Source organism: Solea solea, chromosome 1, assembly GCF_958295425.1.
Source record: "Solea solea chromosome 1, fSolSol10.1, whole genome shotgun sequence".
NCBI lineage: Eukaryota > Metazoa > Chordata > Actinopteri > Pleuronectiformes > Soleidae > Solea > Solea solea.
This window is the reverse complement of record NC_081134.1, coordinates 45,732,790-45,745,713: the sequence shown is the minus strand read 5'-3', so window position 1 is coordinate 45,745,713 and position 12,924 is coordinate 45,732,790. Positions and strand designations below refer to the sequence as shown.

Here is a 12,924-nt window from a genome sequence, read left to right as displayed (position 1 = left end):
AGTCTTATTTGGTCCTTACTTTATCAGTCTGATACAGTTGTTTTACATCAAATAAACGACTAAGTTGTTAACATCACATCTGTGCTGATGCATTTACCACCTCGCCATATAGCCAGCCATACTGAAAAGATAATACTACAAATATGTGAGGAATATTCTGCCCCCTGAAGAAGAAATAAACAGCCCACAGCATGACTCGGCTAAACGGCCATTGCTGCTTTTTATTCAGTGTTTACAGTCTGTGCTTAGTGAAGCATTTATGTTGTATTTCGGAGTTTGGGCTTGTTTTACGGTATCAGGTTTTACATTTTTCTTTTTCCTATATTCAATCGAGTGAGTTTGACTCGTATTGGACCAATAGCGATAATGAGTGTCCCCTATTATAGATTTTCACTCATTAGAGGAAGACGCCGTTCACATTAACATCACCATTAAGGCGGATTCCTACAGAAGCAGAGGTATCGGTGTCTTCTCTCAGAATAGCCTGACTAAACAGGATGCATTGTAGAAACAGCTTGCATCTTTTTGCAGGACTGTTGACAGTAGCCTGTGAAATGTAACACTGCTGAACAGCTGGTCAGTCACTTTTCCTCGATTGGAGAAGTAACTTTGTTCGGCTGCTTTTGCCATCACTCTCTTCACTGCCACAGAAGGTGAGATGTTCCACATTTATTCTGATCTCAAAGATCTCAGGAAACTTGACAGAACGAGATGAGCGTCAGGGTTTTTGTTGCATGTCAGTGAAACAATCATTGATCAAGAAAAATGAATAATGAAAACGAGAGCACGGGAAATTTATTCTGGTGAGGAACCACGCAGACTGGAGAGAAGGCAGCGGATGACATTAAAGGTCGCCTGCTAAGACATGTTTGGATAAATGGAGCCAGTATATCATTGATTGTCAACTTACCCTTTGAAGTTGCACAGAGTTGCATCGAGCCACGATGCTTTTCTTGACCCTGTTCTTTTCTAAAAAGCACCCTTGGGATTTCCATAGTGCTGGAACACTGAAAATGACTCCAGTGTAGGACTATGTGAGAATAAACAACACAAACAGGACACGCCTCTTATATCCATTATCACCCTCTGTATTGTATATTTCACGACGTCGCTGAGCCAGCCGCCTCTTTGCCGTCATCGCCACCTCAGTACCCGTAACTGAGTGGAGAATGCAAGGAAGTGAGTCTCTGGAGAGGCTCCTGGAGCACAGGGGGCTGGAGGGTAGAGAGGGGGCACAGTGCTGTAAAGTGCCTCAGTGTCGCTTCATTTCCCCATTTTAATTGGGCTATCTAAATGCATCCCCGGTTTGTCAATACCCGCTGGGGTCCCAGATAAAAAATGATTTGTCTCATGCATTCTGCGGCATGCTCTGCCGTTGCCCTCAGAGAGCGTGCCCTGCCTGTTGTCAGCAACACAGTGTTGTGGTGAACGCTCGGTGTTTTTATTCAGAAAATAGAAAATAGCCTCCACTATCACTTTTACAACTCGTGCACCATTTGTGTTCCCTCACTCCGTCTGTGACTAACAAGTCAATATAACCATGTAAGAGAGCAACACAGGACACATGCTCAATGCACGCAGTCACATATCTGCACAGGCACGTACACATGCCGGCGCTCAGTGAAGGTCAGCACCGTGAAGCCAATCTTATCTCTGTTTTTATGTGCTCGCTTTCCCACTCTCCTTGTCTTTTTCACACCTCCTGTCGCCATGCCCCATCACCTTCCCTCTCAGAGCTGGAGCCAGTGTTATCTGCAGACAGACCTCAGCACCAAACGTGTGCCCTGACTTTGGAATGTGGAGCGGAAGCACGGCACATGCACAGAGTTTGACTTCACTGTTGCACGTCAGTGAGAAAGAGCCATTAAGGCTACATCCATTCTACTGTTTTCAAATAAAACAAGGCTGCCAGAGATGGCACACTTCACCCCATTCACGCTACAAGCCTCTGTCCACCTCTGTTGGTCATAGTGACGAGTGTGGAAACACAAACATACACACAGACACATGGAGTGGTAAGAAAGTAAGAAAAGGATCTGTATCCAGACGACTGTTTTTCCATCATACAGTTCTGGCGCGGCTCGGCACGGCTCGTCTCTTTGCTTTTCCATTAGAGATAGTTCCTAGTACCTAGTTCCTTAGTGACTTTTTCTCCTGTATTTAGCGAGTATTCAGATCCCTCTAGTGACTATTTTCAAAAAAACTAATTTCTGGTCTTTTAGAGAAACTGACATGCGAGCTCGTTCTATAGGTCTTTGTTCACCAGACGGGACGCAAGTCACACACACACACACACACACACACGCTCAGCTGCTGCTGTCTCCAGCTGCTGCAGCTCAGAGTGAACTTCAGTGAAAACTATTTTGAAGCTCGATTTACACACGCCATCCCACTGAAGCTCCGTTGCAACCCCTCTGCACAACACGTCTTGCAATCGTATCATAGTTACAAAAGTTAAAAAAGACACAATCAAGATCATGATCCTGGTAACAAAAGTCTGCAAACGTTTCGTACAGCCATGCTATGACGACCCCGCCCACGTTGAGGAGGTACTATGGTAATGGAAAACCGACGTTCCTGATGCCAAACCGAGTAGAGTCGAGTAGAGCTAGGACTGTATAATGGAAAAGCACCAGTATATACCTATGTATGTATATATGTATATATGTATATATATATATATGTATATATATGTGTATATATATATATGTATATGTATATATATATGTGTATATATGTATATATATATGTGTATATATGTATATATGTGTATATATATGTATATATATATATGTGTATATATGTATATATATATGTGTATATATGTATATATGTGTATATATTTATATATATGTATATATGTGTATATATGTATATATGTGTATGTATATATATATGTGTATATATATGTATATATATATGTGTATATATGTATATATGTGTATACATTTATATATGTATATATGTGTATATATATGTATATATATGTGTATATATGTATATATATATGTATATATATATATATATATATATAATCTATCATGTCACCATTCTACAGTTGTTTGACAAACAACACTGGACAAAGGAAAGATCTAGAACTGTTTTATCAGACAGACGATGAGGTGGAACTGGAACTGAGAGTAGGTGCTAATGGAGGTTTACTAGGGTCCTATGAATGCAGCGTTAGTGCTGAGCTACCGTTCAGATGCTGCTCTTTTTTAATCCCATGATGAAGGACGATTTGATTGTCTGTGTAACAAGTAATTACATACAGGAAGATGTGATTGAGCATACTTTCTGCACTGGATAAGAAATCTCTGCGACGTATCTCATCCGTCACAACGCGCTCGGGTGTGTGTAAGGTACGACATGTTAAATCAACAACACCGCGATTACAATCTGGAGATAAATTAGTTGACAAACAGACAACAGCAGTGGCCAAGCCTCCATAAATTGTGGGCTGGGAATTCTGAGGCTAACAGGTGTTGCCCAGCTGTGCTTTTGGACATGATGACATAGTGCGAGTCTTAAGAGCCCATCATCAGCAGCAGCAGCAGCAGCAGCAGCAGCAGCAGCAGCAGCAGCAGCAGCAGCAGCAGCACGCTGACTTTCACAGCTCAGTGTTTACGACACAGGTCAGCATTTTCTCACTGGCCCACAGCCAGAATTGTGTTTATCAGTGACCTCTCTGAATGGAGAGTTACAGCCAGTCTATTTTCTTTTTCTTTTTAATTTCATCATCTTAGATCAGTGGTTCACCTGAGGAAATACCGAGCTCTCGATGAACACCATTATCACCAACGTTAAAATACAGTGGTGTAAAGAGGCCGAGGAAGGAGGCAGATTTATTCCCAATAAGATCATTTTGTCATCATCTTCCTCTTCCTCACATTCCGCACTCTTCCGCACTTCACACACTAGCAAGAGATTGGTTTCTTTATCTAGGCACTGCGGTCACAGCTCGTGCACCTCTGATGGAACACATACCACAGTTTGAGAACCATGTTCCTAGATGGTGATAAATGTTGTTTTAAAAAAAACCGTCAGATTGTAATGTTCCTGATTTGCTCTGAATTTTTGATTTTTTTTTATCACCTCAATGCTCAACCTTTCTCAAATGTGTTGTCAGGCTTGTTAGATTTAGCAGATGATGGTATTGATGGAGTCCAGGGCCGATATGATTCATCTACAGCAGTGCTGTTTCCCTTTGGATGATGACTGTAACGCTCCAACTGAGGAGCTGAGCTGTCTGACTTCATCAAGGTGTTCTTCACCCTGGAGCAGAACAATTGATTGTGTTCCTGTCAAAAATACTTTTAACATAAAGCCTTAAAACCCAGACAACAAAAAAACCCAAAACATGGATCTCACAGCATCTTTCACCAGAGTCTAAATGGGTATTGTTAGCACACTGGCGTTAGTCTGGGAGAGGCTGCCTCCCTTGGATTGAAGAGGTCGTCTAGCTTTTTTCTAATGAAATGAGTAGGGGGATGGGCGGCTGTCAGAGGGTTATAAATTCTCAGACTTGGTAGGGGGTGTTTTCAACTCTTTTCAAGCTTGTGGGGGTGGCGGGGCAAAAGATAAGTCCTAAAACTGCCGGGGCTACAAAAACCTGCTTAGGGCAACAGTATTAATCTCTCATAAGGAGTTACTGCTCTGCTCACACTGTGTTTTGAGTTCACGTGACGTTGAAATAATATAGAAAATGAAAAAAAGGCTCATGCACTATAAAACATTCTGCTTTTAACATCACCGTGTACTTCTGTGCTGTTTGTACAGCGATTTGATTTCTAATGACATTTGAGATGACACAAGCTTTTTACTCACACAACAGTAGCTTCTCTTATTTTCCTCAGCAGTGTGTATGTGAAAGCATTAGTCTTCAGAAGGTTCCCTCATACTCCCATTAGTTTGTAAAGGATGAAAAACACATCCACATTAGTTTTTCTCCTTTTTGCAGATAGTTATGAGCTTAAAGATTTAGTTTTTATTCTGGTTTTTAACAGTAAGACGACTGTTTTCAAACTGCTTTTTAATAGCATGACTCACATTCCATTAGTAATGAATCGGGGTGTCACAATTCAATTCAAATCTCAATATTTTTTTTCCCCAATCCAAGGATTTCCATCCCTGAATAAGGTCAGGGATGGATGTCTGTCAAGTTTGGCTCCAAATGAGGACAGAAGAGTTGCTTGTGTTAACGGAGCTTCACAGTGTCAGGGTTCAATGACTCTTTCAGAGTTATTACAACATCAGAGTGAGTAGAATGTCCCCTAGGAAAGAGCTCATTTAACACCAATTCTGATAAGGACCAAATGCACTCGGGCACAGTGTTAAATTAACTCTTTAAGTGTTGATTTAACGCTGCAAAATCTACATCTATGCATTTATGATGCACGCAGAGATGTCCTGTGCTTGTGGTTTTCTTGTCAACAATGCAAACGTTGCTGTTGTGGAGGACGTCACACTGGGGGCGTGGTTAAGTCCTCGATTCCACCTTTGCTTTCGAAGGTCGAGATTGTGGCGACACCCTCTCGTGAAATGTACACAGCACGTTACAGTTTGCCATTTTCTTCAGCTTTAAAGTTTAGTTTAAGGCCTGAATGCAAAGCTGAAAGAGTATGTTCCCTCTCTGCAAGCACTAACTTATCATAGTATGGTTATATAATTACAATAGCAGGTTTGACCTCATGACCTCAGAACATTATTGTCAAGTGTAGGTGACTCACAGCCTCACCAGTGCCCACTGATGTATTTAATATAACATTGTTCTGTTGAGAGCCAAACACTGTCAAACGTCGTTGGATGAGTGGAGTTACAGTATTATTGGGATAAACGAGCAAAGGTCCCGAGGCTCTGCGATCTATTAAGGCAGCGTCGTCTCGGTTGGCCAATCTCGGGGAGCGAGGGAATTTTGGGCGGAGGAGAATGGTTGTGCTTACGTCGTCTCTCAGTGCTGTCCCTTGTCCTTATAGGACGGAAGAAAAAAACAGCACCAGGGGCTGACTTGGCTGTTCCTCTGAGCTCCATCATAAATCCGCCTGAACATTTCTGAACATCTGTTGTGGATGATTAGCTCCATGGCTAGCAGAGTTTGACCGCAGGGAGTGTGTGTGTGTGTGTGTGTGTATAATCAAACCTTACTGACTTAAGACTGAGAATTTTACATGTTTATTTTTTAAGGAAGAAGGGAAGAGACAGAGAGACAGAGAGAGAGAGGGTGGCAAAAGTTATTTTTGAAACTGTGTCATTATCAAGTCCACATATTAGTGGACATGTGTGAGGTCGGCTCAGTCCCCCGGGAACGCTTGTATGTTTCAAGGTCACACTTTGTTAACAGCTTTGTTTCCGTGATAATGACGTGGCAAATTGATTTTGAAATACACAAAGTGCTTCCATTTTAAAGCAGAGTTTGATATGTTGTCACGTCTGCTGTCAGGTTTATGATTATTATGATTATCAGTCAGCACAATGTCTCAGTCTCTCCCTGGAAGGGGGGAGGGGGGGGTTAAAGTGAGTCCAAAATGGAGTCTCTAAGGTGTCGCAACACATAACATCACGTGTGCCGTTTCTTTGTACGTGCAGGTGCACTGCAACATTGTCGTTCATTGGTCAAGGTTCAAAAGGTAAGGCTCTGCTGCCTCCTCCCTCTCCCCTCTTGAAATTTGACTCCTGTGACATCACACAGTGGGTTTGGCTTCTCGCGGGCAGCCTCTGAACACCAGCTCAGTGTGTGAACAAGCTCTGCCTCAGAAGGATCTCTCCCCCAGCACTATCCCTCTATAACCACAGCTGGAAACTTATTGCCGCGGATCCAGAAGACAGTTCCCAAAACGCTGAAAATGGAATAACTGAGCAGGAACTGGAGAGTTCTTTCTCTCACACACTTTTTTCATAAGACGTCGTTCAGGGATAATCTTTTTATTCTTTTTGGGAACACTGCTGGATTTTCTTTTCTAGGATTTGGATACTTGTCTCTCTCTGGAATAAGTGCCTCACAATAAAAAGAAATACAAAGGATTTATTTTTAAGTGGGCCTCATTGATATGCATAGGTAAGTGTGGATTTTGCCACAGAAATGTTGTGATGCGTCAGTGAGGAGAGAAAGTTGTTGAGGCTCAGAGGGATTTGAAATATTCTTCTGAACTTTGTCTCTCTGTCTCCTGACACCAGCATGTGTTATATTTCATCTTGAATTTATCTATTACATCGCGTCTCTTACAACATAAGTAACAAAGTTAGTTGATGTGTTACACTTCAATGGTCAGGTATTTTCTTACTATTCTTTTGTCCCGTTTCCTTTTGTCCTTGCTCACTCTTGCTTGTTAAGCCAAAACAATAGTTTAACCTCGTCTCGGCTTAGCTCTATTGGCTGGCTCTCTGGCAAATTGCCCTGTCTGGTGCGAGCCCTCCCCTACGTATTCAGAGGACTTTGAATAGAAGGGCCATAGAGTGTCCCCTAGCTACTGCTGCTAAGGTGAGGCACCCTGCCGCTCTACAGCATTAGGCCTACACTAAGGCCAAACAACCTGTTTTTCCAGTTGTCTTTATCTCCCTGGGCAATCTGGAGGGTAAAGTTTCAACGACAAGAATTCCAGCGAGAAGGAGACGAGACACAGAAAGACTCTGAAATCCCTGATAATTGTAGAGGACTTCTGGAAGTCGCAAATGATGTTTTTTAAAAAATGTTTATGTCTCCTTTCACAGCAATTACAACTTGTGATCTTCACTGATCGAAAGCTTCAAAATAGTTTTTCTTTGCGCTCTTTTTTTTTTTAACGTGATGAAAAGCTATATAAGAGGACGAAGGCGTGAACAAAGACACTTTTAATTATTTAATTATTACTTTATCACACCATAAATCTTGTAGCTGTGAGAACCTTTTGGACCGTGTTGCTCTTAGACACAATAAATGCAGTTGTTTCACAATATATTTGTTGCTCAGCACAAGCAGATTTTGTCATTGGGGAAAAAGATCCTTGCAACTTTCTCTTTTCCATCAAAGCTGTGTTAAATCTTAGTGCAGCCATGTCACATTGTGTTTGGATAATTTACTTTTTCCACTCCGTTGTCCGTTTCACCAAAGCTGAGCTTGCTCTTTTGTCATTGGTTACATTGGTCATTGGTGAACACTTGTGCTCAGCTGCTCAACGGCATAAACAAACACAGTCAGTCATGGTTTTATTTGTCCAAACAAAGCCAACTCCTCTCCACCCTGAGTGACCTCCAGGTCGTCCTCCTTCACCTCCACGCTGCAGCCCACAGACCCCTCGGCCCTCTGTTTTACGACTATGCCTCTATCACTATGTCACTGGTGATTTTCCAGACAAACACTAAGTGATGTCTGGGATGCGACCTGAGGAAATAGCTATGCTCATTTGTGCGCCACTATTAGATTCCCTGAACAAATATCCAAATTATCCCTCACTTAAACGACTGCTCTGATGTCTTTCCTTCTGAGTAACCCTGTGTGGAACAGTCAATCACTCAATCTTTCTTCCCATTGGCTTGCTCAAAAGTAATTATGGGCTGAGCATATGGATTTTTCCATACAACTTGATTTCTCATCATTGGTAAATTGGGTGACATGTAACGGCCTGTTAATGCATGATGGATCTGCTTAATCACTCCCGTCTCAGCTGGGACATGAAAGTGGTTTGCTTACAATCACAGATCAATGTCTGTGAAGGCGATTGTGTCAGCGGAACCAGACATTTGTCTATGACGCACACTGTGAGCAGACACAAGCCTTCGCCTTCGTCTATAGAGTTACTTCAAAGTTCAAAGCTTTGTTGTAGACGAGGTCTAGACGTGCGTGTGATGAGGTTTCAGACCTTAAAATTCCACTGGAGTTGGATTTCTGTCCAAGTTGGCGACAAGGTCACGGGTAGGCTTTTTTTATGATGACAAGGTCTAATTGTCAATGGTCAGTTTTTGTGCGGTTGACGCAGTGATGGGTAAGTGGGAAAGATTTGTTCTGTGTGAAGCATCGGCCGTGCTGATAGTCACTCTCTGCTCTCAGTTGTGACACTTCTTTCTTCAGACAGTCGCTCATTCTTTTTGACAGATGCTGTGGAAATAGATTTGAAAAAAGATTCTTTTTTTTTTAATTTAAACCACTAAAACAACCAGTGTTTTGACAATGACAGTTTTCCCTCAGCTGCTGCACACAGAGACCTCATGTGGCTGAACTCAGAGGCTGAAGTTTTTGTTTTTGTTTTATCTGCATGGAAACAGCATTTTGAGATGTAAAAATCCCAGAGTGGGAAAATCAACATGCTGTATGCACATGCTATGAGTGGAGCAGCAGCACGCACAGGCCTGGCATATGTACTGTAGTGTTATGAGTGGTTTTGTGTGGATGAAGACATTTACTGAAATGATGCTGTGTTAACTAAAGGAAAAAGGTCATTAACGTTTGTTCCGTTTATTTAGGGTTAAGTGATGTTATTTCTGTCATCAATTAGGCGTGAATAGAAGGTTTCTTAAATAAAACACACTTTATTCTTATCCGACCATGCGTTAGCGTTTTGCATTACAACTGTGGGTTTCTCAGTGGGAACACAAATCCTCTTTGTCAGAGACTCATTTCAGTTTCACATCATCCACATTGATTGAAACAGCCTCCATTTTCATTTTCAGGGGCAGCTGCAGTTGTATGTGCTCTGTATGTATGACAAGGCCAAGCTTGGACTGGTGTATGTGGAGACACGTATGAATTCTGCTACCGTTTCAAACTATTTTCAGGGCCCAGGAGAAGTCTGACTGCAGGCCAGTTCATGGTTTTCATGTCTGCTCAGGTCCACTGTGGACCGTGTAATATAAAGGCTTTCATCCACTCATGTGAATTCTGATCCACACATCCACTCGCGGCCCGAAATTTGTGACCATGCATTCTCATTGACTCATGCTCCAGTTAGCAAAATATATTGCAATGGAGTATAATGTGGCATCAGGTACGCACGTGTGGAGCCCCAGACAGTATAGAGAGGCCTTCAGGGCCACTTTTCCATTGTTTGTCAGCAGTGTTTTATACCATTCACTTCTTTGACGTCATATAATTGAATCCCTACATGACCGTATAGAATGTCATGACTAAAATATTACTTTTGCAGAAATACAAGGTCACATTGGTTTGGGCTGTCATTAAAATGGAGTTCTTTGTATAAGGGGATAATGGCGATGCTAAACTGCAGTAAAGCAAATAAAATTGAACTTGGGCTTGATTTATTTGGTGCTTGGTCCTGCAGGAATAGTCATGTGTTGATTTATCCCTCTGCCTTAGCAGCAGCCTTGTTTGTTCAGCTTCCCAATTTCTCCAAATGCCTGGCTTAAACATGACATTTTACTTGATTACTTCATCAACTCGGCTCTCACTTGAACTTAATCTATGCTGTCGTTTTTTTTTAGCACGTCACCACTGCTGAAGTCACACGGCAGCAACAGGAAATGGCCTCTCACTGTCCATCAAATGGAATAATATGTGGTTACGGTGTACGGTACGGCGTGTAGTCATACTAGCTTCAGAGAGCATGTGTTTAGCTTTATTCAGCAGCAGCAGCAGCAGCATTCGACATTTATCCCGTGTTTATCCTGTGGTTCATCCTCAAACAAAAGGCGATGACTCTTCCTCCTGCAGAACTCTGAGGTCCCTGGCTTGTTTTGGGAAGATGGATGGAGATTCATTTTGTTTCATTATAATGCCTGACTTATTTATAGCCTGCCTGTGCAGCGCCTGTTGGCCCACTGTGGCCCTGCAAGGATGCTGGGGGCTGAGGCGTTGATGAAACATTCCTGTGTCCAGGGGCTATTCTCTGAGGAGAGCACTGCTTGTTTAAGGGAGGGAGGTGGGGTGACAATGTAAGAACCATGGGCAAGGCCACTGTAATCTAATTCTACCAGCCCTGCCTAGCTACAGCATTCCTGTTAAAGAGCTTTCCCCTTCCAACGCCTGGCACTGTGGGGGTGTAGGACTTTGTAATGTTACCTCGTAGCCCAACAACATGGGAAAACTATATAATCTAATTTGGAGCGGCAAATGTTGTTATCACAAAAACACAAAAGGGAGAACTTCATTTTAAACACATTTTTCCCTTGAAACACATTTTCATATTTTACTTATGCACAGTCTGGAGTTCCACAGCACCAGTCCTAAACCTTTATCTGGATCTCCCCCTTCAGCCTCAGAGATTACTGCTTCACAACCTTGGAGCAGGGATGCTGTCTGCCTGGTAATTTGATGGCTAATCCCCTGCCTCTTCCCTACAAATCTCTTCCCTGATAAAGGGGTTGCTTCTACATTAGTAAACATGGGAGTCTTGGCCGCTTTGGCTGACAGTCAGACCAGGGAACGGTTGGGGAAGGGGGGAAAAAGAGGGACCACCAGTTCCCATTTATAGCTCATAGGGAAGCTCCTTGACATGTTGTTGATCTTGATTTTATATGTGATAGTTCATTTTTTGTTCACTGGTGTTTCACTTCACAGTGTTTCCATTCAGTCCTTTGTGAATATACAGTTTATACAGTTTATACATTTGCTCTTTGACCTAAATCTGTCTTCCTAATTATCTGTGTGCTACTGTCACGCCTGGACATGATTGCTCACTTTTCACTTCCTCAGCTCTTTCTTCACAGGCTAACAGGATGACCATGCACTGATAGATTGCTGCTGACTGAACTCCTCCTAAGAGTTTTATGAAGAATTGTTAGCCTATGCCCCTGACGTGGTTTCTGTTTCCAGGGTAGGTGCATCAACAAAACAGTTGGCTTGAGCATATAATCTGCAGGACTCTCATCCACGTCCTAGCTGTAAATTAGCCAGAGGTTCTTGCTTCTTCTCCCATTGCCGCACTAGGACGTTTTCAGGAACAGCACAGAGAGTTAAGAAAAATGTCCGTGGGGACATCCGCTGACATAAGCATTCTCACATAAACCCCTCTGGACTTTTTTATTTAAAAAGTGCAGAAGCAGTAGAAACCAATCAAAGCTGAGAACTTGAGCCAAAACCTGCTCAACTGAGCTTAACAGCAACTGACAAAATAGCATTTAACCAATCTATAGAATAACTTAAACTTGACAACCGCAACACCAGCTTTGGTGGCATCCTATTTGATGGCCCTGGCAGCAGTATTTTGAGCGTCAGGGTGGATTTGATCAGGTGAGTGATAACTGTGTTGTGTTCAGTGGCCTGGTGTTCAGTCTGATCATGGTCACAGAGGCAGATGATGTGTCAGGATTACAAAAACTGTATGTTGTGCTATTATTTTCTCTCTTACCTCACAGTTTTGTAAAACCATTGTCACCATGACGATAACAAGCACACAGTTAATTAGCTGTTCTGTTCTATGCACCAGAGCGACAGCCTTACATACTGTATGTGTATATTGGCAAGTCAGATGTTAATTACTAGTAATCGCTAGAATCTTCTTGTATAATTTCCTCTCATTTCAACCTCTTGATCTAAATATCAAAGCATGACTGTGCATATTTTCACTGTTAGAGAAGGTCTTATGTGGGTTTTTTTGTTTTTTTTATTACGTGAATCTTGTAACTTACCATCAACCCAGAAATTGTGTTGCAGAGAACTCTATGGGAGTGTACATATGCACTGAGGTGTATGTGGTGTGTGCATGTCTTGTTAGCCAAGCTACAGAACAGTGACTCTACACCGGTGGTAATTGATAGTCTGGAGGTTGTCTCAGCTGCAGGTAAATCCTATCTGCAGCTGTACTGTGAGGGAGAGGGGTGGGGTAGGCGAGAGAGAGAGAGAGAGAGAGTATAAATAAGTCTTCCAAGGACTAAGGATTTCAGAATAACTAGGGGGAGGCTGCAGGAAAAAAGGCCAAGAAGAGCAGAGCGCATACTTGAAAGACTTGGTGATCGTGGGAGAATTTCTTTGAGAGATTTTTTTTTTTTTGCAAATCA

At 42.3% G+C, this 12,924-nt stretch overlaps 1 protein-coding gene across 14 annotated transcripts in view; it reads left to right on the top strand.

Annotated features, from left to right (window-relative positions):
• Positions 1–12,924, top strand: part of LOC131462852 (receptor-type tyrosine-protein phosphatase F) — a 159,946-nt gene that overhangs the window by 34,698 nt on the left and 112,324 nt on the right. For 13 of the 14 annotated variants that reach the window (XM_058634478.1, XM_058634458.1, XM_058634441.1 and 10 more), the window contains exon 1: positions 6,722–7,054. The exons of the other annotated variant lie outside the window; for it this stretch is intronic. The gene's annotated coding sequence lies outside the window, so the exon portion shown is untranslated. Of the gene's footprint in view, positions 1–6,721; positions 7,055–12,924 lie in introns of those variants that run through there. 14 annotated transcript variants of the gene reach the window in all.